Source organism: Zootermopsis nevadensis, unplaced genomic scaffold (assembly GCF_977971745.1).
Source record: "Zootermopsis nevadensis isolate Lab colony 2312 unplaced genomic scaffold, Znev_1.0 Znev_ptg000085l, whole genome shotgun sequence".
In the NCBI taxonomy this organism is placed as follows: Eukaryota; Metazoa; Arthropoda; class Insecta; order Blattodea; family Termopsidae; genus Zootermopsis; species Zootermopsis nevadensis.
In genome coordinates, this window is record NW_028259216.1 from 70,778 (window position 1) to 97,199 (window position 26,422).

Here is a 26,422-nt window from a genome sequence, read left to right on the forward strand (position 1 = left end):
TGAACCGGATTCGTCTGGCTCGAAATTGATTCGAGTAATTGGGTTTTCTGAACGTCGTAATGAACGATGGGTTTCAATACAAAATCTCCAATTTCTTCTTCGCTGTCTCACGAAGGACGGTACTCTGTAGACTCAGTTTATTCACGTCGGAATGTTCAGCCGAGTGTCTCGTAAATTACTTTATTTTGTTCTGAACGAACTGAACTTACAGATTTAGAATCTCCCCCATATCGAAGTTAACGCATTTTTAAAGCCGAATGAAGTTAAATAACTTCGTCTGTCTTGATGATGATGATGGTGATGATGATGATTAGATGGTGCATATAGCGTTTTTGACGGGGACTGTGAAAGGTACCAGAGCATGCTCGTCTTGTGCCACTCATGCCCTTACGGGTATCCCAGGTGACAGATGTCCGCTAATTAGCTAGCTCCGTCTTCTGTCTCCGTCCTCCGTCCTCCGGTTCTGCAGACCCGAATCACCACTCGCCACTCAGACCATCTATAAACATCATTAGACTCCAGAGACGTAGCACAAAAACGCTGCCTCGTCTGAATGAACTTTTGTTGTACATAAATTTACGGGAGGGGGAACTAACTCAATGTTTGTTTTCGCAGGTAGCCGCCTTTCTCACCGGGTGCAATTAAAATGCATTGAACTTTGTCGTCTCGGTCTGCTCGTGGGTTCAAAGCCCGTTGTGGGGAACTGCTGCCATTTAGTAATTATAATGCAATGCAGATTGAAGTGTGGTGATTACGGATGTCCACTGTAAGGCTCCTGTTGGCCGAATTGCTTTTGTTACTTTCTGCATCTAAGTTCTGAACTTGAGTCAAGTATTAGGGGGTTAAAGACCATTTGTAAGTAAGGGTTTTGGATGCAGAAAATTCATTACTTAAAAATTGAGGTAACTTATCGAATTGTATGTCTCTTATACATTGCAGCAGGTAGAAAATTTCTTGTCTGTTACGTAGATACATTGATGTAAACCTGAGAAGTTTAAAGGGCAAATTAAATTTTGTGTAGGCATTGCAACTGAATCAGTTCAATCCAATGCAGAACCTCACATCTTACATTTCAAAATGAATTTAAAACACGGATTAAATTACGTGTTTAACAATCCCATGCAACATACTGACACCAGCTTTGCCTGAATTTCAATTTTACGTCATCGGGCGGGAAACAGGGCTGAATGCGATTGTAAAAAGTGGTTTACTATGCTCAAAGTAGTGCTTAGCCCCCCGCGGTGAGGGAAGTGGTAATCATCGCACTGCCGGCGATCGACGTCTGTCCCTACCCCCGAACATCTTCTCCCAGAGCACGACTTTGTCTCAGTTTCCTTCCTTTTCCGTCATAACAAACGTCGTCTCGTGCGGAACCTCGCAGCCTCTTTGTTCGTCCTGCTAAAAGAAGCAGAGCACAATGGCGGCTCTCTGAACAATCGCCACCCCCCCTGCCGCCCCCGCCACCGCCCCCAACTTTTGCTTCTGTTGGCATTTCTTTACAGAGAATAAAAAATTGTAGCCGCGGAGTTGGGTCCCCGACCGATAAGAATGTCTTTGGAGTGCGTCTGTACTGAAAGAACGTGCCTTCTGACGCTAAGGTTTTCGTAATATCTGTTACTGCCCCTTTGGTTCGAGGTGTGGGCCGCGTGATATCTGAGATGGAGATAGCCAATGTCTTTGAGTGGAGTAGTAGCACGCTCTGTGCCCTCGTTGATAGGAGGAAAGCAGACAGATGCAAAGTAGTGGTCTGTATCGATATTTTTGCCGCCTCTGTATTTTATCTGTTTTGTTGTTGTTCTAACCGAAGCACAAAGTTATGCAGAAATATGCAGCTCAGTAAAGTTGATTTGAATGTAGGAAATTGACCTCATCTCGGCCCAGGAAGCCGGGAAAATGCAGTGATCCGTAGCCGAACTTGCCAGTACATTGTGGTCGTATCCAGCGGGATACGGAATTGTAATACTTCAAAGTTGCGTTTGTTTTCCACTGATTACTCCGAAAGAAGAACATAAATTTCAGCATTTAAGTGTAATTACATAATACTGAGTACCGAATTGCAGATATATACCTGATTTGAACTGTTTTGTGTGTGTACGCACTGTTATGTTTCCGTTAAGATAATTCGAACGCATTTGCAGTTACATGATCCATCCCGACGGACTGATATGGTCATTCAGGAACATGACGTACGCCTGTTGCGTGATGTATGGCATTTGTGGAGGGTTTTGAAGATGAAATTATCGCCGTCAAGCGGTCGATGTGCGTTTCATAGGCAGGGATTTCCGACCTGCCTCATGCAGTTTTGCCAGATGTGTGCAGAATCCGTTGTTTTAGGAGCAATTGCGATTTGGAACAAATCTGTCCCTGAAGCTGGAAAAGGATACGCATACACACTCCAGGTTTAAACCCGAGCGCCGTGAAAGACGGCAATTTCATCGACACGCTGGTTGTGCGGGCAAACTGAGTGTCTCGGCTGACTGTAGGAGAAATGTCTGACAACTCTGATCTTGAGGACGGTTGTTAAAACAAAGTAGCTAGTTAAACACAAGGAACAGAACCACTTAGAGCATCAGCCCATTGCGGTAGCTGTGCTGTTTGGCGCCCAGAGAATGAGCGTCATCATTCTACAGGTAAATGTTTCGAAGAACGGACATTTCCAGCATCCGGGTGTTTAATAAGCAAAGAAACAGGCCCCGTGTGGTATTTCTGTCTAATAACTTGTACCACTTTACTTTTGCAGGAGGCAGCCATGGTTCTTGACGCTAGGGAAACTCTGGCGTTGGATTCAGCCCGCAGAAGGTAAGTGAATTCATTCACTTCCACTTTTGTAACTACGATTTCCCGTAAGTAATAGTCGAATTGTTCTAAGGACGTTCGAATCAGATTTGCAGTAGCTGTTAGGTTAGGGCGGCGTCTGAATCCTTGTCTCGTAGGAAGGTGGAAAATTTTACTCAGAGGGAAATGTTGGGGCCGGAAGAAGGCAGGACTGTTTTGAGAACATCGGAGGTTCATTTTTCTAAATGGCTAGACTCTCGGTGGAGGAGTTCCTGCTACACGTCTTAAACTGGGGTTGACGAAGGACCTTGTTAATTTAAGCGTGCTCCCTAATTAGTATTTGTTTCTTTAACTCTTTAGAACCTAGTGGTAACTAACATTCATTTTGCCCAATTTTGATCAAACTACACACTGCATAAAGTAATTACTGATCCAGTTATGTAGAAGAGGGTCACCATTGTTTTCTAAGCACTATAGATCTCACCTTTCTGAAACTTCAGACTTCGAGGATTTTAAGTGAGTACCTGCGAGGGCAGTTGAGTGCTTTGGTAGGTCGAGTGCTGTAAATCTAAAAGTTGAGACTACCCCCATGTTAATCTATGTCTGCATTTTAATTATGGATGAAGTAGTGCGTCGTTAAAATAAAACGAAAATGGCCAACAAGGCGAACCAACTTCAAGGCTTCAGGAAAAAAGTAGCGTGGTTTTAACAACTGAGAATTATACACAGGATATTAATAGTAACTCGCTTCATTTCTGTGTACGGTGTGATCATGAACCCCACGCTACCTCACGTTATTTACATACTCAGTAGTTATTTAAATGCATATGCGAAAGATACGGAAGTTGCCCAGCCTTCGAGTATGGAGCAGTTAATCTGTAGTCGCGGACAAGTTAATTAAAACTTTTCTTTATTCCTCTGTGATTTTAAGAGTTTGAAGTTTTGTTTGTAATTTATACGAACACGAAGTGAGAACTTTAAGTGAGTTAGTTCTTTCTTGTTGAGTGTGTACCTGATCGAAGTATGGGCCTGTGTACAGTACGTGGAAGATATTTGTGACGTGTTTGATTTGAAATCTTCTTTAATGAAATTAATTTTCTTGTTGAGGTTTAGATGTCAGTCGTCGCGTATCTAAACCATCCCTTGCCTTACTTTCTAATTGGAGTTGAATGGTCCCTGAAACGTATAAGGGGGCAGAGAAAATGTGTGATATGACAAACGCGTGCAGAATTGTGGTGAGAAAACTGACGATACCTACGTGCATGTGGGAGAATAATATTATGATGTACCTTAAATAAATAGTGAGCAAGGGTTTGGATTGGATTCAGCTGACTCAGGATAAGGTCCACTGGCGAGCTCTTGCGAGCACGGTAATGAAACTTTGTGTTTCACAAAAACGGGAATTTGTTGACTAGCTGGGCAACTATCAGCTTCATAAGAAGAAGCCTGCTTCACTGAGTTAATCATGTAACAACCAAGAATTATAACAAGACGTCGTGATACAGTTAAAGCTTAAAAACACGAATTCATCAAAATATTCATAATGTTGATATGTCCTACTTACATCCACGCGTGGACCCATTGCATGTTCGTTCCGTCAGAGCTCAGAGTAACCCCCCTACCCCCCCCCCCCACCAGGTCAGCATTCAGTATTTATAAACCGCGTATATGGACACGGGCAAAAGCTGTTGATTGGTGTTAACCGACTGGAATTTGAGTTAAATTGAAAATCATTTCACACGAATCAGACGTCGGAGCACCGTTCTGACTGGGACTTGATCTTAATTGATGTAATGAATAAGCACTTTCCATACAACACGTGGTGACACGTACAGCTTTGCGTAGTAAGGCATTGAATGTGTTCAGGTGGCAGGCATTGTAGGAAAAGGGATTTCTTCTTGTCGTGAGCCCCACTGCGCTCTGACCGGGGGAACTAGTAGCCGCCGGTTAAACTTTACCTCCACGCCTCCTAGGCACACTGGCTGCTTCACATCATCATCAAATTTACTTCAGGGCTCATTTTTAACATGTTTTGATACTTTTTTGAGGATTGCGTGATTTCCTGTTGTGTTGGAAACATCTCTTGTTCTTTGTTGCGTCTTCATTCGTGATTAATATCGTCTGTTTTTCTTTCCTTTTATATTTCCGAATTAAATATCTCCGTCTTGTTCACAAGTTTCGTCACAGGCCAACCAACGTCACTCCTGCTTCGAGAAGCCCCGTGTTCAGTGCTTGGCCCAGAGGCCTTCCGTCCTTCCTCACTGAGGTCTTTCTTGGTTTTCGTCAGTTCCTCCAGACATGTTTCCTCATAGTCCCTTAAACTATAAAACAACCGCTTCCTTCCATGTACATTCTGATTCATTATTCACAATTCGCCACACAATTCGACGTCGTGTGATCTGAGATTTTGACGGCGTCGTTAAATGAACCGTAAATAAATATATGACAGGCCAAACAGTAAGGCTGTTTTATTTTCTGTACCTAGAATTTTACCTTTCATTTCACCATTTTAATAAAGTTGGCATGTCCACTATTCAAAGAGTGTTTTGTGGGTCCTAAACGCAGAAACCACAAAATCAGGGGTGTATAAACCTCGTGCTTCAGAATCAGAATTTTTATCTTCAACTCCAAGGGCTTTGGTAATAAAATTACTTCCACGTGTTATCTCTGGCTGATCACTGCCTCCTCGATGAAGTTATCAGTCGAGACAGAAATTGAGTAATCGGAAGAGTTATTGACCGAACTAGAAGATGGCGGCTTCTGATAAACACTTGGCGTTTATGGATGTTTAACAACGACTTATTAATTAATATACCGATCATAATACGTCTTCCAGTACCGCTTTTGATTAGTGGATCTTAACCACGTCACAAAAAGGTTCAGGCAGAGAGAGAGAGAGAGAGAGAGAGAGAAAATCGCATTTTCCCCTCGATCGTAATCCGTCTATCCTCTCAGAGAGGCTCTGTCAGAAGGGAGCGTTTGTTCGAGGTCATTTAATGGAGGCGTTCGGTAAACACATTGCCACTGCTCGTGCTAAAGCCGCGCTCTTTCTAAATCTATCCGCAGAATGGGAGAGCCGCGCAAACACGAGTTAAATCGAACCGCACGGAAGTGGGCGTGGCCTCGGAGCGAAATTCACAGCGACCGGAAACAATTTACACTCTTATCAAAATAGTGGGTGTATATTCCTGTCGACTATTTACCGTCGTGGCGCCATATAGTGATAGAATTATGAATTAAACGGTTGCCAAGCAACGGAACATCGACGGGCATAGATTCACTTCGCACTACAAAATCGTGTGTGGTCCGGAATGAGCGGCCAGGAACGGAGGCGGGATTTTTTATAAAGGCTAGAGGTTAGGCCAGTCTGTTATCCGCTTTCATTTACGCTTTGAACATAGAATGTTTAAAATCTTAAGCGATGTCTCCACTAAAGCTACTTCATATTATATCGATTTCTGGTTTTGGCTCCGTCCCGAAACGAATGAAGCCGTACTGTTCTGTCTGTCTGTACACTGACATTCCAAACCAATATTGATTAAATGTAGTATCGTCGCCCATTAGGAACATCTGATTCACCCGGAGTAAATATCATCGCGTTCCTTTACAGGATTTGTTCTGAGTCCCATGCTGAGTGTTGTTTGTTTGGTGTTTTAACGAAGGAACCTGCGATGTTTTCGTGTTTCCATGAGCTGAATCTGTGCTGGCTCAAAGCTCCATTCGCGTCGCACGAGACGCTCAGCTAACTCGTCCTTTTGTGTGCGACGCTCGGCAAATCTGCAGATTTCAGGCAATGCAGTGCCAACAAGTCAGACCGTCTCTGCCGCTAATTAAATGAGCACGAATGTTTAACTACGTTACGCGGTTACGGCTTCACACTGTCTTATGCATCTTATTATATTTAAAGGAGGTGGATTTCAACAAAATTTCGTAAGCTGTTCTGTAAAAAGCCGCAAGAATAAATTGATTTTTTTAAAAAAAATCTGTGGGCTACACAAAGTATGTGACAAACGTGAAAATTGTACAGAGTCTATTCAGAATTTGGTTTGAAATTTCGACTCAAGAAACTGAAACAAATGTTAGGTTATGAAAACCATCACGAATTATTGTTGGTTTCTTCTGCATTTATATCAACTACCACGATTATCTGTGGTCGATTTACGTCTTAATCTGTTTGTTGGTTTCTTTAGTAAATTTCTATAAGTCTGTAGAGGTTCAGACTTGGGACCGACCTACTTTGTTTACCGTCTCGGAATTTGCTTGTATTTAAAACATAGGCCTAAATCAAGGCATCCGAACTCCGGTCGGGATTCGAAGCGGATACGTCGCGAATCTCATTCATATGCGATGAAATTCTGTCATCCCTCGCGAAAGACATGACTAAGGAAAATAACGAGATGCTAAAAGAGAGTGATTTCGTCTGGCGAAAGGTCACGCACGCGTGTGGACCAGCGTGTCAGAGTGCGAACTACCCCGCGCTGCAACACACCCCCGGGTGGCTTTTCCCGGGAGCGAGCTACCCGCAATGCGGGAATACTCGGCCACAGCTGAGGCTCCCACAGACAAACCGTTCTGTGGGTTCTTTGTTCACGGGGCGCACGTGGTCTGTGGGCCGAAGACTGAGAAACGCCTCGTCTAGGAGCCTAGATCAGTTCCGTCTGTGGTGAGACAGCGGAACATCCTTCATGTCTTCCTGTTCGCGTTCCCGAATCTGTTCGCGGTTTCCATGGTTACTTACTATGAACACAACATATCAGTCGGCAAAGCTGAAGGAAACAGACCGCTTACGAGACCTGGGCGTAGATGGGTGGGAGATATTTATACGGATTTTAAGGGAGGAGGGTATGGATTGGTTTCAACTGACTCAGAACAGGGTCCAGTGGCGGCTCTGGTGACTTACTTCAGAAACCAGCTATTTCCTAACCATCTGAGCAACTAACAGCTCCTTAGAAAGGCGTCTGTTCCATGGTATTGGTGTCGTATATTCCCTTACTGTAGTTGTGAAATAAACAGCCCGATGAATGTGAACAAACCCAAAATTAACAGTCTGATAACGGGGTGAGTGGGATTTGTGTGAATTATTTGTGCTTTGTGTACGAGTTAGTAGCTTGGCAAAACTGTGTTGGTACGCATGCACCAATCTGTATTTTAAGCAAGTTATGCATGTAAAGAGGACGCTGATTACATTGCAATCGAGCAGGTAACAACTTTGTTAGCAGAGCTGGGCTATACTTTAATTGAAAACACATCATCATTATTATAAGCTGAAACAAATAACACGGTCCCGTGTTATTTGTCTGCCTTCAGCTGAAGGAAAACAAATAATGAAACAAAAGTTAATTTGAAGAAAATGTGGCATGTAGCTACTTTTAAAAATGCTGAGACAGAATTTTTTTGAGATCGTTCATGGCGATTAAAGAAGATATGGCGGTCAACGGGATTTCCGAATCCGTGATAATATTAGTAAACCAAGTCTGTTACAAAGTTTGCGGCAAGAAAAAACGCTAATGATAGTTTCCTTGCATTCGTCTGGTTTTGGCGAAGTCTGATCGAAAGGTTCCTGTTACAAACAGCACCCCGAAATGGAGGCTGCGTCTCTAAACTTCATGTCTCGTGCAACGGTGCGTCGTAATAGTGATGGGTGGTCTCATTCCATTTTCTGTGTGTGTACGAATAATAACAAAAAACTCAGTTTTTAGTGTTTTGAGCGCAGAGCTGCGTTTTCTCCTGCTTTAAGGTCATATTGCCCAAATTAAGTGGACCCGTTTTGGGAACGGTGGGCTAACACATCTGGGTTTTATTAAACAGGTTCTTTTTATTTCTTCGATATTCTGTCTTTCTGCGTGTCATGCATCGGTGTAGTTTTAACTGAATTTTTACGTGTATTTTTTTTTTAAATTCCGATTGAGTTAGGCTGCAGTATCGATTTGTATCGAAGTATTCGCGCGGCTGTTTACTGGAGCACTTGCAAACTCGGAAGTGGCGGTCAAAATGTGCGCCTTCTTCCGCCAGTTCTTTGTTGGTTAACCCTTTGAAACACGAAGAGAGAGAGAGAGAAAGAGGAAATTGGTGGGGGAGAAGTGAGAGACACTTCGATATCTGGGGGGGAGAAAGAGCATCTTATAGCTAGAAGGTCCCCAGGCAATGCCCGCTCGTCCTTCTGTTAAGGATAAAGTAAGAGTGAAGGCGTTAGTGTGATGATTGGCATAAAAGGCGGAATTTTGAACTTTGTATTAGCGAAAGCTGAGACTATGAGGGGAGGAGGGTAAATTTTGACGGCGTTAAGGGGTGGTAAATGTTGATTAATTTAAATAGGGAGGGCTGCATGAGGAGCTTGCAGTGGCAACTTGGAACTTGGGAACCATCTCAGCATTTGCTTGAAGACAGAGGAAAACCAAGGAAAACCTGTGTCGAGATGGCCGGTCGCAGGACCTTCCGGGTGCGCGCTGACTACTAGCCAGCGGTCCGGCAGACAAAAGAGAGATTAGTACGACCCCTAGGTTTCCCTAACTTGTGCCATGGGCTTTATTGATAAAGTCAGGTACATTTGGTGTAATAATACAACACAATATGATGGATGCAGGTCATCCGTGTTTCCGTGGTCTTCTTCAGCTGATGGTTTCGTGGTCTGGTCCATGGCAGGAGTTCCGCTGGAGCGTCCTCCGATGAACGGCTGGCTGAAATCAGTAGGGTTTTGCCCAAAATGGACTTTACTTTATTTAAATATGTGTAATTTGTTGGGTATGTGCAGGATCAGCCCCCTAGTAGGGCCCGCGGTCGCTGGTATTTATCGTAAATGGGGTCATATTGACCTAACAGCCTAATTTGGGAGTTCTCACTCGCTTGACTTTTAGCATAAAATTTGTTTGCTAGCTTCCTGACATGGTTACGGAACGTCTCCATGCCAGTTTGCTCATGTAAAATTTCGATTGACGTTACCCTTGGGAGTTTCGTTATAATTCTGAGCACCTTGTTCTGAAAAATTGAAGCACGAAGCTCGTGTAAATAATATTTAGGAATTCAGTCCGTACCGCGAAGAAAACACAACACTTCACCATTACGAAGATCAACTGGTTAACGCCGTTTAAGGAAGTAATCGCTGTTTACACTGAGAATCATACGACACACATTAATGTAAATTGCAGGGTTACTGACTATTAAAGTAAGTGGTACATATAGTTACCACTGGGCCTTAAAGGGTTAGCCCAACCAGGCGGCGCCGGTGTTACTGATCACGTGATCAGCTCCTTGGCAGTCCGTATATTATTGCTCTCCAGTTCTCCAGCGATCGAATGCAGACGACGGCTAGAACGTCACTGCTTTCTTTTTCCAAAATGAGATGTGGGGGGGGGGGGGGGCGCAGGAAAATCAGAGAAAGAGACGGACAGAAGTAACGAGAATCTCGACTCGACTTACTTTCGTTTGCCAACTCAAAAGATAAATCGTTCGCAAGTATCAGCTAGTGCCGCCGAGTGTTCTGTGCCTCAGACGTCGTCGCATTTACGACTCGGGTATTCGTGTATCAATCGAGAAACCACCTGCTCCAATTATTTATCTTCCGGTGCTCATGAGTTTTTAAGTTACAGGGCACATCTACCCTCAGAAATTTTACGTGAATAGTAAATCTTCTTTTGAGTTACTTTTATTTCGGACCTCGAGAAAAACGAATTAACTCCCTAATCGACTTCTCTCTGACTTTGATGGAATTCTTCTTATACCAACAGAACAGGGGCTCTAGTTCATTTAATATATTGGATATTGCATATTACTCCCTGGATGGGAGATAAGCCCGTCTCACTTGGCATCCATTCGGAGTGGACTAAATTTATGTGGCTCAGGATAGGGTCCGGTGGCGGTATTTTATGAACACGGTTTTTCCATATACACTAATTTCTTGATCAGCTAAACGACCGCTAGTTCCTTCAGTTATCTTACTTCGTTAGTTTAATTATGATCACATAAACATTATTTTAATAAGGAAAGTGACGTGTGCATTTGATCATGTAATTGCATTTTATTGGCTCGGGTTGAAGAATCATGTAGCGCTAGGTTTTTACACATTACAGGGGTCGTGGCTCGAAGACCGATGAGTGTAATTTCGTATTTGTTCACCGTTTCGATTCAAATGGCTAGTTCAGTTACCAGTTACGTCCGCCAGTTGTCTTCGTCTTGGTGATAGCAAACCGAGTTACTTCTGTTGGCCTTCGCCCCGGGCGTTTGAGGCGGGTTGCAGTACATGCTCCTTGTGTGACTGAAGTTTATCTCCGCCGAAGAATGCGCTGCTGGGTCCATTACGTGCCTGTCCTCATAATGTTCCCTTATCGCTGACGTTATGCATGGAAGAAAGAGTCGCGGACCGGATCTTGAGAAAGCTTTGGGCTCTTCAAATTCAAGGCGATAACATGCAGTTTGTTGATTCACATTAGGGTCAGCGTATGTCTTACAAATGGCGAACGAACACGGACGCCATATTTATTGTTTTGTGTTGCTTTGTTAAGATGCGTTGTCTCTGCGCCAGCAATTCAAAATGTGCAGTGCCGGAACCGGGTCTTTTTTTGTTTTCTCAACAAATACCAACGCTCTCGCTGTTTGTAAAACACAACTCAGTTTTATTTTAAATGTATCACACTGAGAACATTCTACGTACAAGACACGGTAATAAAATCTAGAATGAAATGCGCAAGACACACAAAACTCAGGGTAGAGATGGGAAATGCGTACAAAACTTTAGACGGAACACCTGAAGGACAAACCAATTTGAAGAACCACGGATCTTGAATAAATCTCGTCTGAGGACGTGTACTGGATTCAGGTGGCTAAGGACATGTATGTTGGCGGGTTCTTGTGAAATCGTTAATGAACCCTCTGGTTCCATGAAAGGCTTTAGTGAGCAGTGAAAGTAGAAATTCAGAAACTCGATAAAAAATCACGTACATTAAAACTACCTCAGCCCTTGGTTTTTAATTTCAGAAGAATCTTTCAGAGTCCGTGGGTACACAGGGGCTGGCACTCGCTGTTCGTTCTACGAAAGTTTTTGCGCTGATGTTTCATATTGAAACACACAGCGGCTGTTTCGAGCCCTTTCCCACAAATTTATCATCTTTATCAATCTGTAGATGTTAAATATCTTAAGAAGCAAACTCATTTCGTGAGCATACGCTCGTAAGACTCAGGTAAAGGCTTTTCAGGACCGAATGAATAACAGCTGAAACGCGAAATAGATTTACAATAAAATAATGCGAGGCGAAAGAACAAATGAACGCGGCAGTGTTTACATTCTGCGTCAATCTTGACAGGGAGTGAATGGTCTTTGTACAATCTATCTGCTGTTTCGAAACTGCCGAACTGAGTACAAAGGACTGCGAGATGAAAAGTAAATAAAGGAATAATGTGATGTAATGATTTGTTAAAATAATGTTACCCAACATTTTACAGTAGGCAGATCATTAGATTATCTTTGTTTGTGCTCGGTTCAACTCAGTTTCGGCCTTATGATGTTGGAATGAAATGGTTGAAGTTTATTTCTGCCTCAGGTGTGAATGAATTACATTATATTCTACATCCCTCTTTGTTAAAGGTTACTCAGTTCTAAACGTAATTTTCTGTTACAGATCGCAGTATTCAAAACGAACAGGAAATCAGCATTTTTCGAACTTTCTCGTAGTTGTTCAAGATGAGCGTGGCAGTGAACATTGTAATACCCGACTATAGTCTCTCGTGTCAGAGAAGGGCATAAATTCTTGGTATCCGTAGTGCAACGTTTGGCCGATACAACATTCATGCGTTGTGTGTCGGGGAACGTAGGGACCACTAAATTCGGGGAAGTGTTCCGAAATTAGCCGGAATGCGTCTGTTCTTTTAGGAAACAAATCTTCTGATCATGGACTTATGTCAGTGGTTGTACTCTCAGCTTCAAGGCCTCACGATCGTCTCTCCAGCGCACAAATATTTCATCAGACTGACTGCCCTCGTTCCACACAGTACAATACAGATTGCTTTCGACTCTCCGGAAGGGCAGAGCCCACTTGAAGCATGCAACATCGGGCTCGTTCTGAGGGAGGGCATTGCTCTCTCTCTCTCTCTCTCTCTCTCTGTGTTCAAATCTCTCCCATGTTTCCTGGACCGTTTCCACATACACAGATAGTGCACTCGATTTGCCTCCAGGACATGGCAATCCAAGCTTATGGGTCTGGGATCGATATATGGACAGGGTTTCAAGCGAAGTGCAAAAGTGATGGCGGTGTCTGTTCATCCGTCCGTCTCTCTGAATGTTTATCCTTTCTTTTGAAAGTGCCGAACTGCTTTCTGTTTCGTAGTTCATTTCAGTTTGTGGAGGTGGAACACAGCCCCTGCTTAACAGGAAAGTAAAATCGAACTTTATGCAGGAAGAAACTGGTTCAAGGTCATTTGTTCCTGCGGATTCTAGTAAGTGACCAGACTTTCTTCCGACGCTGCTGTGGTTATGTACGGGTGTCAGTTTACAAAGCTCTTCGGAGCTAAATGAAGTTCTGAACGCATTGAATATGCTGACGTTGTTCTTCTGGGCTGTAACACCGTGTGGACTTGTAGGAAGATAGCAGAGTTTCCGAGGAAGATACTGCCTCAATCTTCAGAACGAGCGTTGCAATCTAGAAGATATGGCCAGTGTCGAAGATGGAGGCAGTATGTTCCTCCGAAACTCTGATATCTTCTTACAAGTCTTGCGGGTATTAACCCAGATGACCGATATCGACACAAATTCTGGTCCATGCGTAAGACGCCCGTCAAAAAGTGGAGTGTTTAACGCGTTTCAAAAATACGTTTCTCTCGCAGATTAACAACAGAGCTCGAAGTTCTGCTGCACGAACACACATTTCTGCACAGACGGTAGCATCCCTGTTGCTCTAAATGCGGTCTCCGTGTACAACATGGCTTGTGTGTGGCCTTGCGTATGAGAGTACTGTGCCGATCCTCCACTGGAAATTGCGTTCTGCTGTTGATATGTTGGCGGGGGGTTCATCTGGCGGTGACGAGAGTCACCGTCGGTAACACGAGGCTCAGTCTGTCTTGTGGCTTCAAGCAAAAGGGCGCATGCAGAAGGCCTACCACACTGCCTAATCTTCACTTCATGAACTTTAATTTTCCCGTAGATGATTTCATTTTACATCCAAATTCAGAGTGCGTTTGTTGCCAGGACCGAAACAGTGACACGGTTACAAGAGAGTGTTTCTGGCTCTAGTTTTTAAAGGGACGAATGGGACCTCCACCCAGAAACTTGCTTCATGTGATGTCTGAGGGTCGTCTTTTATGAAACCTCGATGTTCATTACCGTGTTCGCAGGAGTCTGCCACAGGTCCTACCAAATCAGCCCAATAAATACGCAGAATCGCCTTCATATTAATAAACTTGATTTAAATAAGTGTTCTGCATGACAATGCAGCCCGCATTCATACTTGTTGCTCACACGTGATTGCTCATTATGTAAACCTACGTCATCCGTTGTGTCGAGTGACGTCACTTTATTTCGTCCCATCTCCGTCATTATTTTGTTAACACAGAAACAGTTTCGAAAAGTGAGTCGATCTGCTTCAAGCGAACAGAAAAAGACAGACCGTCGAGTTATCAAGACGGGATGATACTTGTGACGCTAATCACTGCGTGGTGAGTATGATTGATGAGCCGGTGGGTCGCTCTGTGGTCTGCAAAACCTGTATCTAACGAATACAAATCGAGATGTTCAATGCACAACTAATGGCGGCCGGAGGATATAAGTTCTTCTGACAACCTAGTACAGCACCGGCAAAAATATACGTACACAACTCGTTGATTAGTGAAATGTAACCCGCATAATCACATCATTCGCCATTTTATTACGTTTCATTTGATGTGCGTGTGCCGTGGGTTAGGTTAGGTTGGGTTAGGTCCATTCCGCTGGCGTGTTATTATTTACGCATCAAAAGTTGTAGGCGTGAAAGTGGTAAATTTTACATGGATTTATAAGTAAACATTTATAGTAGTGGTAGGTTACCCGAGCTTTGTTGGCGTCCAGCGACTCTTCTAAAGTGGGCCTTCAGCGGAGAGCGACGTCTACCACCGGATTTAAGATTCATTATCTCATTATGTAATCAACTGAGTGTACTGATGTTTTGCATTGGGATCCCCGAATAAATTAATGTTATTTTCCCGAGCAAAATTAAACAGAATGATCTTTGGAATGGAGATGTGTTGTTTTATCTTGGAAGTATAGACGGAATTTTTACGGATTACCGCACTTTGATGAGGTTTGCCTCTCCCGACCAGATGAATCCAATACTCGGTCTATTTTGTAAGAAATGGTAGTAGCGTGGAAGAGATATGGGATAATTTCAAGAATATAATATTCCAGAGTATCCAACGTTTTGTGCCACATAAAATACTGAGAAAAAATTCGGACCCTGAATACTACAATAAGGAGGTGAAACGGTTAAAGTCAAGGGTGAGAAAAGCATATAACAGCAGAAAATTAGGACAACAGCACCAAGAGGAACTGAAACGTCTATCAAAGCAGTTGCTATTAGCTAAACAAAATGCGCAGGAAACATTTTTACGGACAATATTAAGAAATGAAGGTAAATGCTGGACCGATTTCTACAAGTATGTAAAATGACGTAAAGGAAACAGGGAAAATATTCCGGCGATCAAGGATGGTAATGGACGGCTCATTACTGACTCGATAGAAAAGGCCAACTCCCTTAATTTCTATTATTCTTCGGTATTTAGCTGCGAGCGTAGCATCCCGCAGATACAATGCGCTAACTCAGGCGAACCCTTCGCCATTAGTACTAAAATCATTAGAAAAAGGCTAGCAGGGATGGGAAAAAGCAAATCAGTAGGGCCTGACAGCATTTCTGGGGAAATTCTAAAACTGGGTGGGGAAGCCATGATTCCATACCTGGCGCGATTATTGGACGTAACAATTAATAATGCCACTATACCAAGGGACTGGAAAAAAGCCATAGTGTTTCCTATTTACAAAGGAGGTGATCGATCATTGGTCACAAATTACAGACCGGTCAGTTTAACATCGGTGGTCTGCAAACAAATGGAACACGTTATAGCATCGTACCTGAGGAAAAACTGGGAGGAAAAGAATTGGTTATTCGAGGGTCAACATAGGTTCAGGCCGGGATATTCATGTGAAAGTCAAGTAATCACGGTTTGCCAGGACATTGCAGAGACACTGGATAACGGAGGAAGGTCAGACGCGATTATAATCGATTCTTCGAAGGCCTTCGATTTAGTTCCTCACGATCGGCTGCTTATGAAAATCGCGGCATCGGGCGTGGACTCGAGGATAGTCGCATGGATAAGAGAATTTCTTTTAGGCCGAACGCAGAGAGTTAGAGTAGGAGGGCAATTATCAGAGGAAGTCAGAGTAACATCAGGAGTACCGCAAGGGAGTGTATTGGGTCCACTTCTATTCCTCGCGTACGTAAATGATATTTGGAGGAACATTGAATCGACTATTAGACTTTTTGCAGATGACTGTATAATATATAGGAAAATTATAAATAGTAAAGACATAGAAAAGATGCAGATGGATCTAAACAGTCTGGGGGAGTGGGCGGCTGAAAATGTTATGAAAATTAACCCAAGTAAAAGTAAGGCAGTTAGTTTCACGAGAAGTCGGGTGAAGGAACCACTAAACTATTCGTTACGGGACCAAATAATTCCGGAAGTGAGCAGTTGTAAATACTTGGGAATTATCTTAAGCAGCGATTTAAGCTGAGCTGATCAGGTAAATTATACGGTTAAAAAAGCCTGGAAGGCACTTCATTTTACAATGCGTGTTCTCAAAAAGGGGAATAGTAACACTAAAAGTCTAGCCTACACATCACTAGTGCGTCCGATTCTGGAATATGGGGCGGCGTGCTGGGATCCTTACAGGGAGGGGCAGATAAATGCGTTAGAACGGGTGCAAAGGAAAGCATGTAAATTTGCATATCACAGGAGCGATTCGAACTGGGAAACCCTGGCACAGCGTAGAAAGATAGCACGAATATGTGCTCTCTTCAAGGCGTACACGGGAGATCGGGCATGGAAAGCTATAGGTGACAGATTGCAAAGGCCATACTACCTGAGCAGAGTCGATCATATTCGGAAAGTTAGGAGCAGAAAACAAAGAACAGATATCGGAAAATATTCCTTTGTAAATAGGACCATCCAACTCTGGAACCAGCTACCTGCTGAGGTTTTAGGGACTCTCTCCTGTAAACCAAGTACGTTTAGGAAGAAGGTTAGGAAAGTGATAAATGAGGTGAAGTGAAGGGGGGTAAATTGGGGTGAGGATGGGAAGGCTTCATAAGTGTAGTGAAGTGAAGAGAAGGTCCTGATGAAACGTGTGATTCATTACTGTTACTGACTTATGTCTAGTTGGTATTAATTTTTAAGTTATGTACTTTAGGTTATACGGTTTTGTAATATTATGAGTTGTTTTATTTTGAGTGTGGTGTGTTGTTTTGTTGTGTCTTATTGTTCTTGTTGTGCCTTATGTTTTTTGTGTCTCATTGTTTTTGTTGTGTCATGTCTTTTTTTGTCTTACTGTATTGTTGTGTCTCATTGCTTTGTTGTGTCTTATTGTTCTTGTTGTGCCTTATGTTTTTTGTGTCTCATTGTTTTGTTGTCTTATTGTTTTTGTTGTGTCTTATGTCTTTTTGTCTTACTGTTTTGTTGTGTCTCATTGTTCTGTTGTTTCTTATTGTTATTGTTTGTGTTGTCTTATGTTTTTTGTATTATTGTTTTGTTCTGTTTCATTGTTCTGTTGTTATTGTTTTTGTTGTCTTATGTTTTTTTTGTGTCTTATTGTTTTGTTCTGTCTCATTGTTCTGTTGTTTCTTATTGTTTTTGTTGTCTTATGTTTTGTTGTGTCTTATTGTAGGACCACTGCCACCGGGTAAAAACCCATTTGCAGTCAAATAAATAATAATAATAAAAAAAATAATAAAATATTAGCACGCAGATTTAATAAACCAATTAATTGCTTGTATATTATTAGATATATCTTCTGCATAATAAACTTCATGAATTATGTGCTCAATTGGCATTTTAAAGCCAGTGCACTGGAAGAACAAAGATTAAATTATTTATTATCATAACCATACTCAGGTTGTTAAACTAAAATGTTATGATTCTACTAACCTAATTGATTATTTTCCTTCACAACGTTTGTTATGCAACTGGAAATCTCCAGCTTATTCAGCTCTCATTTTAAATTGAAAACGAAAAAAATTGATAGGCAGTGTCGGACACTGCCGCAGTTATTTTCGTGAAAACGTCAATCGTGTATAGTATATTGAAATTAAACAAAATTTAAAGTAGTTGTCGGCCCCGGTACAAGTCCAATTTTGGGCCCCAAGTGGGTCCGATCGGTCTGCACTCTCCATCTCATCAGCAACGAAATCCACATCCATACTTGACCCAGGCTCGTCAGATGCCGCCTGAGTTGTCCGAGCGCGCTTACGTTGCCTATATTCGCGGCAGTACTGCGCGTTGGTTTGGGGTCCGGGCCCGACATTTTCCGTGTCATTCTCTTTAGAATTTTGTGCTCTACGCATTCGTGACCGAGTTTTGTAATTCTGGTTGTACTTTACCCTCATATATCGCGACATTTTAAGAAAATCGGGAAATTTTCAAACTTTTTCAAAATCACAGCCTCGTATCTTTGTGCGTTTTTGAGATACACACTTGGAGCCCGGGATGAGTTGTAACATATACACCCCTCTTCAAACAACACTTGGTTCACTCGGATCGGATAATTAGTGTCTGAGATATGATCCCGTTTATGGACACGTGTCGAATCCGGAAAGTCGAAAATCGTGGGTTCATTTTGCGCGTGCGCAGTTCGCGATGTCCGGCCGCCACGAATGTCGGAGCGGTACTGGCACACACCTTCATCCTTCCTCTTTAAAGCGAGACTAAGATGGCGGCGCTATGTCTATTTTCAGCCGAGTTAATGAAGTTTGAAATTACTTCGACAGAAACTGTCGCTCATTTGGGCATTGATTTTAAAGACGTTTTCACGTCAAAAGAAAATTGATCGAAATTGTAAGGTCAAATTCATTTCTGAAGACAGGATAGAGTCAACATCAACATGGATACGAACCAGGGTCTATGAAGACTCCTGTGACTTGCAACATAATGCAGACCACAGTCGTTGAGTGTCTTGGGGACCGCGTTGGGGGTGGGGGAGGGGGTGTAGAGGGTTGGATGTGCACGCAGTTGTTTTAACTGGCGGTTTAAACCAAATTATATTTGCTTTAAAAACACGTTAACACTGGTAAAAGAAAGCTCAGGAGATAAAGGTACAGCGGGTGGAAGAACTTGGATTTTAACGACGGATATAAAACTGGGATATGTCCCAGTGCCACTTAAGAGTGAATCTGCATCACCTTCTAGCCAGAAATGTGAAGATTTAAGTTTAAACTGCAACTTTATCCGTTGTTTTGTCTGTCTGTGAAGGAAAGGCACAGACTGAAGGTTTTTGAGAATATTCGGACCTAAGTTGGATGAAGAGACTGGAAATATTATAACTTTTATTAGTTCTGGTTAAGAAGAACAAGATAAACAATACATGCAGCACGCAATTCTGCTCGTGATAAATGTATGCAGAATTTTAGGTAGAAGGCGGTAATGGAAGAAACAGCTTGTATTACAGAACAGTATATTAGAGGATAATATGAAAGTATATCGAAGAGGATTAGGACTTGGAGCAAATTTATATGTTTCAGGTTATGGCCGGTGGTTGGCTTTTGAGGACACTGTAATGAACATTCTAGTTCCTTAAATATTGGGGAATTTCTTGACAAATTTTCAAGTTTACATTTATTTCGCGGAGTTACTGGTACTGGGATTAGACGGCTATTTCACAATTTGTACTCGTTCTGCAGTCACAGATAAAGTCTTTTATGTAAGTAGATTTTTTCACCTCCCGGCTAGGCGTCCACATGAAATCGTACAATTCAAACAAATGTAAAGTCACACACTCAGGCTGGCAGTGATTAATAGAGTGACAAAGTAATTTGAATAGCGATCGCTCCTTACATACGAAGACGCACTTCAGATGACCGTAAATCACTAACATGTCATGTGGGATGTTGCGTCATGTAGCCTGGCACTCGTAGGAAAAGACCGATGTTTTACAGGTGTTTAATGTACGCACAACATCCCAGAAGACACACATCTTCACTCTCGCCTCCGTGATAACCTGAAGTCTCGACATTATTTATGATTCTTAGAGTAAACAGCGATTATTCTCTTAACCCGCGTTAACCACTTGATTTTCGTAATGGTGAAGAGTTGTGTTTTCTTCGCGGTACGGACTGGATTCGTAAATGCTATTTAGACGAGCTTCGGCTTCGAAGGGTTAATTAATTATCAGATTAAACAGCGATTATTTCCTTAAACAGCGTTAACCAGTTGATCTTCGTAATGGTGAAGTGTAGTGTTTTCTTCGCGGTACGGACTGGGTTTTTAAATATTATGTAGACGATCTTCGGCTTCGTACACTGCATGGTTCTCATTTATCTTAATTTATCTAAATTTGCTCTCCCTCCAACCGATGCGACCAAATTAATTACTAAACTTTCCAAATTATATCTTCAGTGTTTTGTAATAAGAAATTCAAAATTTCCGTCGTTTCTGCTACCAAACTGTCACTAATTATCGCCATAACGTCTTCACCCTTGCTTTAATCCTTACCAGAAGATCTAGCGGGCATTGCCTGGGAACATTCTAACTATGTGATGCCCAATATCCCCCCCCCCCCCCATCAGTGTAACGGTCCAAATTACATCTTCTGCTGAGGTGATTTACTACTTTATTGATCTGAATTTCTTTTAAGTATTCGTTTCAAAATTTCAACTTTTTGTGGTGTTTGGAGTGTAATACTGGGATGAATACTTCCATTTCATGACATCTACCCAACTCTTTAGGACAAAGACGTGCGAGGACCTTCGGTTACTGGGAGTCTTTTGTTTTTTACACTAAATGACGATAAATTGCCGCACCAGGGCTTTTCAGAGAGTGCACGTCAGGGGCCGTGTGAAGGAACGACCGCGTTCGTCAGAGACACAGTACATAAGAAGCAGACCGACAGAGTCCGGTTCTGCAAGGCATCAGGTGGGGATAATTTTGAAGAAAAAAAATTCAAAATTTTGAAAATTTTAGTAAAATCAAAATATGCAGGAAATTAACCAAAACGCGCACAAACCATACAATTTTTGAAAAATTCCACTTTCAAAATGTTTTCAAATTTTTCAAAAAAATTTGGTTTTTTGAGCTTTTTCAGACATTTTCCAGCATTTTTTGATTTTTCGAAAATTTTCAACTTTTTTCAAAACTCTCCCCAAGAGATGCATGCCAGCCTCGGTGAATGCCACATCCTGTCTCTGACGGACTCGGCCTCTATATCTCCCGGTTGCTGACTGCCTCGGTGTTCTGCACCAACCGGCCTCTGCAGGACTCTGGTCTCTGTAAGACCGCGTCTCGGTCTCTCCCTTACGCGGTGTCTGCCGCACCTGGGCTTTTCAGAGACTGCACGTTCTTTAAGCTGTACTCACACGGGTGAGTACAGCTTAAAGAACGGCTCATTTTAAACAAAAGATAAATGTTTAGCATTAAAATATTAAAAGGTTACACTAAATACATTAGTATATAGTGGACTATACAAGTACAATAAACTATAGAAATTTATCAACAGAATAAAATACATGTGGGTTCTGAAAAATATTAAAATACCCTAAATATAATGTTTTTTCCGTACAAATACTAATTCTATTTGATGAAAGCATGCTGCTAGTTTCCCGTTACCATTTATAAACAAAAAGTTTACCGTATCACTTCTAGAAGGCAGCACCATGTTCATCGATATAGTTCTACTCACTTAAATCTTTTCCGCCAGTTGGCGCTGTTGCTCTGTGCGTCTGCCGACAGTGAAAGAGAAATAGTGCACATATTGGGTTGTTTTATATTTTATTTAATATCTTGTGCATATGCTTTTTATAATACAAATTAAAAGAGATGTGCGTGGTGTGTGCATATATTAGTTGTAAAATATGACAATGTACGAAAGACATTGGTGGGTGTCGTATTTGAAGTAAGCTGAATAGTCTAACCTACTGTATTTCATTGTTTTGCTCCACACATGTTCACATATGTATACATTAATATAGTTTTTTGTGTGTAATGTAAGAGGAAAGGCGTGCGAATGTGTTCATTGTAGTTTTACTTCTTTCGCTCAGTCTTATCTCGCCACAGGTATGATCTTGGAGAGGTTTAAGGTTAGGTTATCTGTGTAGATACTGTCATTGATGCTCCGACTAGTACAGCAGGCCTTTTATTTGAAGACTGGAGGACCAGACATTTTTAACTGTCCATGACTGTTTATTCAACATATTTACAACTAGTCTTCATATTTAGAGGCCATCTTTATTTCGAACCAAAGACTGCACTATGGAGTGGTGACAAGGGACTCACTTAAATGCTATAAGGAATTGTTAGTCTTTGACACGTAGAGAAAAAAATATTCTTTCCATAGTTACGTGCATGAGTTATCACACCTGAAGTAATAATTTTATTTGATATTTGTTTCAGCATGATTAAGCTGGTTCCATCCATGTGGTTCATTTATGATGTCCTCAGCCTGCCCATAGGTTTCTTTCATTTTCGTTTCAGTTCCAAGACCATTCTGGATAAGACAAAACAAAATACTGGGACCTTGCGAGATGCATCTCAAAGAATCGTTAAATAACAGAATAATATTGGGGTTCTTATGATATTAAACATGTCCTGGGTGGTCTTTGTGATGCCGTGTGGACTTGTAGGTGAGTACCATGTTTTGGAACAACCTACTGCCCCCATCTTCGAAGGCTGATGGTGATGACAGGATGTTCCTATGACTCATTGGTTCCCACCTACAAATCCTCATAAAATCATAACCTTGAAGACCTCCATTAACAACAAATTAATTACGTGGCTATTTATTGGTTTGTTATATGATTCAAGGTCTTGGATATTTATTACTTGTCATATATGTGTACCAAGAATCTGTTTTTATGTTGTTTTTTCTTTCTTTTAAATGAAAGTGGATGTATTTGGTTGGTTTTTAAAGACTTTAATGTCATTTTAATACACAGAATTTTGATAGAGCGCTGCTTTTATTGTATTGATGTTCTCAGTTTTTCTTATTAGTGCAAATTCACACTAATGAACATTTTTCTGAAGTCAGTGATCTTTGTTATAATAAGTTTTGTAACCAATTTTTCCACAGCTGCATGAGCATGGTGCATATCTGGTGGATTCCCTCATTGAAATCAAATGAGATGATGAAGGATTGGGAGTGTATGACGTACTTGCTGCTAGAGGAACCAGGACCGTCAGAAGAAGCATTGGATGGCTGAGAGGAAACCAGTCTCATAGAGATCATGGTGTGTTGTATTCACCAGGCTGGTACAGGAGAGCCGCCACTTGGTCGAGGACCTACACGTAAGGTAAGGCAGTGATTGGGACTCACTTTGATGTCGGATTCTAAGTTTCATTACTACTTTAAATATCGTAATGATACGGACATCTCAGACTCAATCATTATGAAACTCACAGAAAAAACTCAGGTTCTTATTAATTTGGTCCTGTGAAGTAAATGTCAAAGGTAAAAATACTTTATTTGCTTAATTTTTGTTAATATAAAATATTCTTAGTAATATAAAACACATTATGCACAAACTGAATCCTGGCTCGCTCTTACTTGCTTCTGGACCATCCATTTTGAAATATCCATTGAAAAATGTAGTAAACTGACTTACTTTTTTGGTACATTTGTGAAAAGTAGTTCTGGCAAAATCAGAATGTTCCTTGCAGTAAACATGAGTTGTTATATCATGTTGATTAATAGCAGGAGTTACAGTCAAATATAAAAAGAGGAGTGGCAGCATTAGAAAGGAATTACAGATGTGTTCTCTGTAATCGCATTTTACTAATCTGAATACGATATTTATTTGATGCCCACTCAAATTCCTTTGTCCTCTTCCACCCATATTTAAATTTAATTTATTGATGATTTGGTGTTGAAGTCAGTACCTGCAATAATATGATACATAAATTGTTCGGAAGTACAGCATCTTATTAACCTATTTGAGGTTTCGAAAAAGTTTTCTTCATCTCTCACTTGCACTGACAAATGTGAATGCATGAAATTGATTTTTCCTTCCAAACAAGATTAATTTGTTGCAGACGTAGGTAGTTTGTGGCTCTATAAAAAGTAAAAAAAATTGAGCTCATTTTAAAGTACAGTCAAACAGATGCAAAATAATTAAGATGTCCGTGTTCTGGGCTGTAGCACTGTGTAGTCTGGTAGAAGTTTACCATTGTTTGATTGGTCCTTGCTGTGTACATAATCAGGGTGATTGCCCTCTTCTCCTGCCACATGGACTCTTGAAAAGGATGTCGTTATTTTGTATCGAAAAATTTAGGAATTTCATTGTTTTAACTTTATAATTGATAAACTTTTATTAAAGTTGTAACTCTCTAAATAGTTGTATTGTGTGATGTGCCTCTAACCTCAGCTGTCTGTGAATTCCTCTTTAATTTAATGCATCTGAAAGTGTATTTATAACAATAGTTACAATTTTGAATAGTTATTACTGTAAATTTTTGTATGAACATTCCAACTTTCAATGTAGGCATGTATTGATGCCTTTGTCTCATACTTTGAGTGGTGACATCATCAAACATGAATTCATCTCAAATCTGGCTGTAATTCTGGCTTAAAAATTAAAAGGTTTCTATTTAAAGGAAAGGAATGTAACCTTAATAACATCTTAAGAGCACTTCCATAATTAATATTTTATTGCTTAATGTATACCCCCATTACACACTGTGTACATTTTAGTTGAAACTTTTTCCTGTACGTGTTAAAATTAGATAAATATTTGAAGTTTCAAAGTTAGGTGAGACACTCTGTGTACTGTATGTACATAAATAAATATATACATACATACTTAATCACACGCATGCACACGGACCCATTACGTTTGATCTCAGGGCGTGTTTTTTGTAGGAGTGAATCAGTAGGAGAACATTGGGCAAAGACAGGAATCATCAGTCCCCTACATTATAAACTGTTTGTATGCTAGAATGAAATTTTTCTTTAATTTTTCTTTATTTTTGTCTGTAGGCAAGGAAAGTGGGGCTCGGCAATGTGAGAATGAATCAAAAGAGTAGAAGAAGTTAGTGGCTGAATTACAGATGTGGTTAAAGGATGCCAAAAGAAGGTTGGAACAAGCAAATAATGAGGAGGTTCAGATGAAGGTAGTACCTATTCTTTATAGCACTGTAATCGTTTGCCGAGTTCAACATATGACACCGTTCTTCAATGTATGCCATTTTGTAGGCTTTCCAGGAGGAGTTTTAAAAGAAAGGGAAAAGAGATTGCAAGACTGAATGAGAAATGTACAGAACTTCAGAGATTGAAAATTGGTTGTGGTGATACTGAGCGTACAGTTAGAAAAATAAACGAGAAATGGAACGATGTATGTGGACAGTTTCAACATTTCCAGAAAGACTCTAAGGAGAAGATTGTTCATGACGGCAAAGTGTCTAATTGTGCAAATTCTGTTGGAGATTTTTTTTTATTTATCTGAATGTCTGTGTGTAGCATCTCATAATTAAATACTCTATTATCTGTTTTTGTCCAGTTTCGACTCCAAATATTATTCTTAAGATTCATCTTAGAGGGTAGTGTAACGCATGTTTTTACAGCTGTTGAATAAGTGATTGTTTCTGACATTCATCGACTCTTAGTCTTTTGGAAAAATAGATTGAATGATCAGAAAGGTTTAAGCATTCTGCTGTATAGGATATACATAGTTCCATAGTATTCCACCAGGTGTGGTGGGGTAGTCCAAATATGTATAAAGTGAGACTTTCATGGCGACTGATGTTGATGAAAGACTCCTGGGTTTCAAGCCATATCTTCTGGCTTTTCGTCAACTCTAGTCCGAATATGTTGAATATGGACCCATGGACTGGCTTGGAGCACGGTTCAAGGGTACTATGAAATAAATCCAAACTTAAAATTTTGAGCACCAGCTTATTAGGACATGTAGCACAAATGAGGAAGATAGGGAAAGCACCCAAATTTTAGTCATGAAACATGAAGGAAGAACCCTTTTAGGAGAACAGGTATAGATGGGATGTTACTTGAAATGGATCACAGACAATAGGTTGTATTGGATTGGATTGAACTCGTAAAAGGCGTATAATTTATTGACCTGTTGAGTGACTGCCATCTTCTCGATCCACTTGGTTAAATATTTATCTTCATTATTTTATTTTGCAATCTAGAGATAGTTAGGGATCTCAAGCAATTGCCTAATATGAATTTTGTTTCGTTTGTTAGGATGTTGGAGGAGATCGCGCAGCAGAATTTGTAACGAGGGTCAATAAGATCAGAGAAGCTGCTTCAACTGTATCAAGGCAGCTAAGTTCCCTTCCGCTTAAACAGTCACAACCGTGTGTAGAAAGATACGACATACTTTTCCTCTGTTACGTGCCTGCAATTGGAAATTTTCCAGTGTAGTCTCAGAGTTTAGCAGTTATTTGTTTAGTCTTTCACAGGCAGAAGATAGATCAGTTG

The 26,422-nt window shown here is 41.1% G+C and overlaps 1 long non-coding RNA gene across 2 annotated transcripts in view; it reads left to right on the forward strand.

The window, feature by feature from the left end:
- LOC147870877 (uncharacterized) overlaps positions 1 to 26,422 on the forward strand; it is a 321,359-nt gene that overhangs the window by 47,045 nt on the left and 247,892 nt on the right. The gene's annotated exons all lie outside the window — the stretch shown is intronic.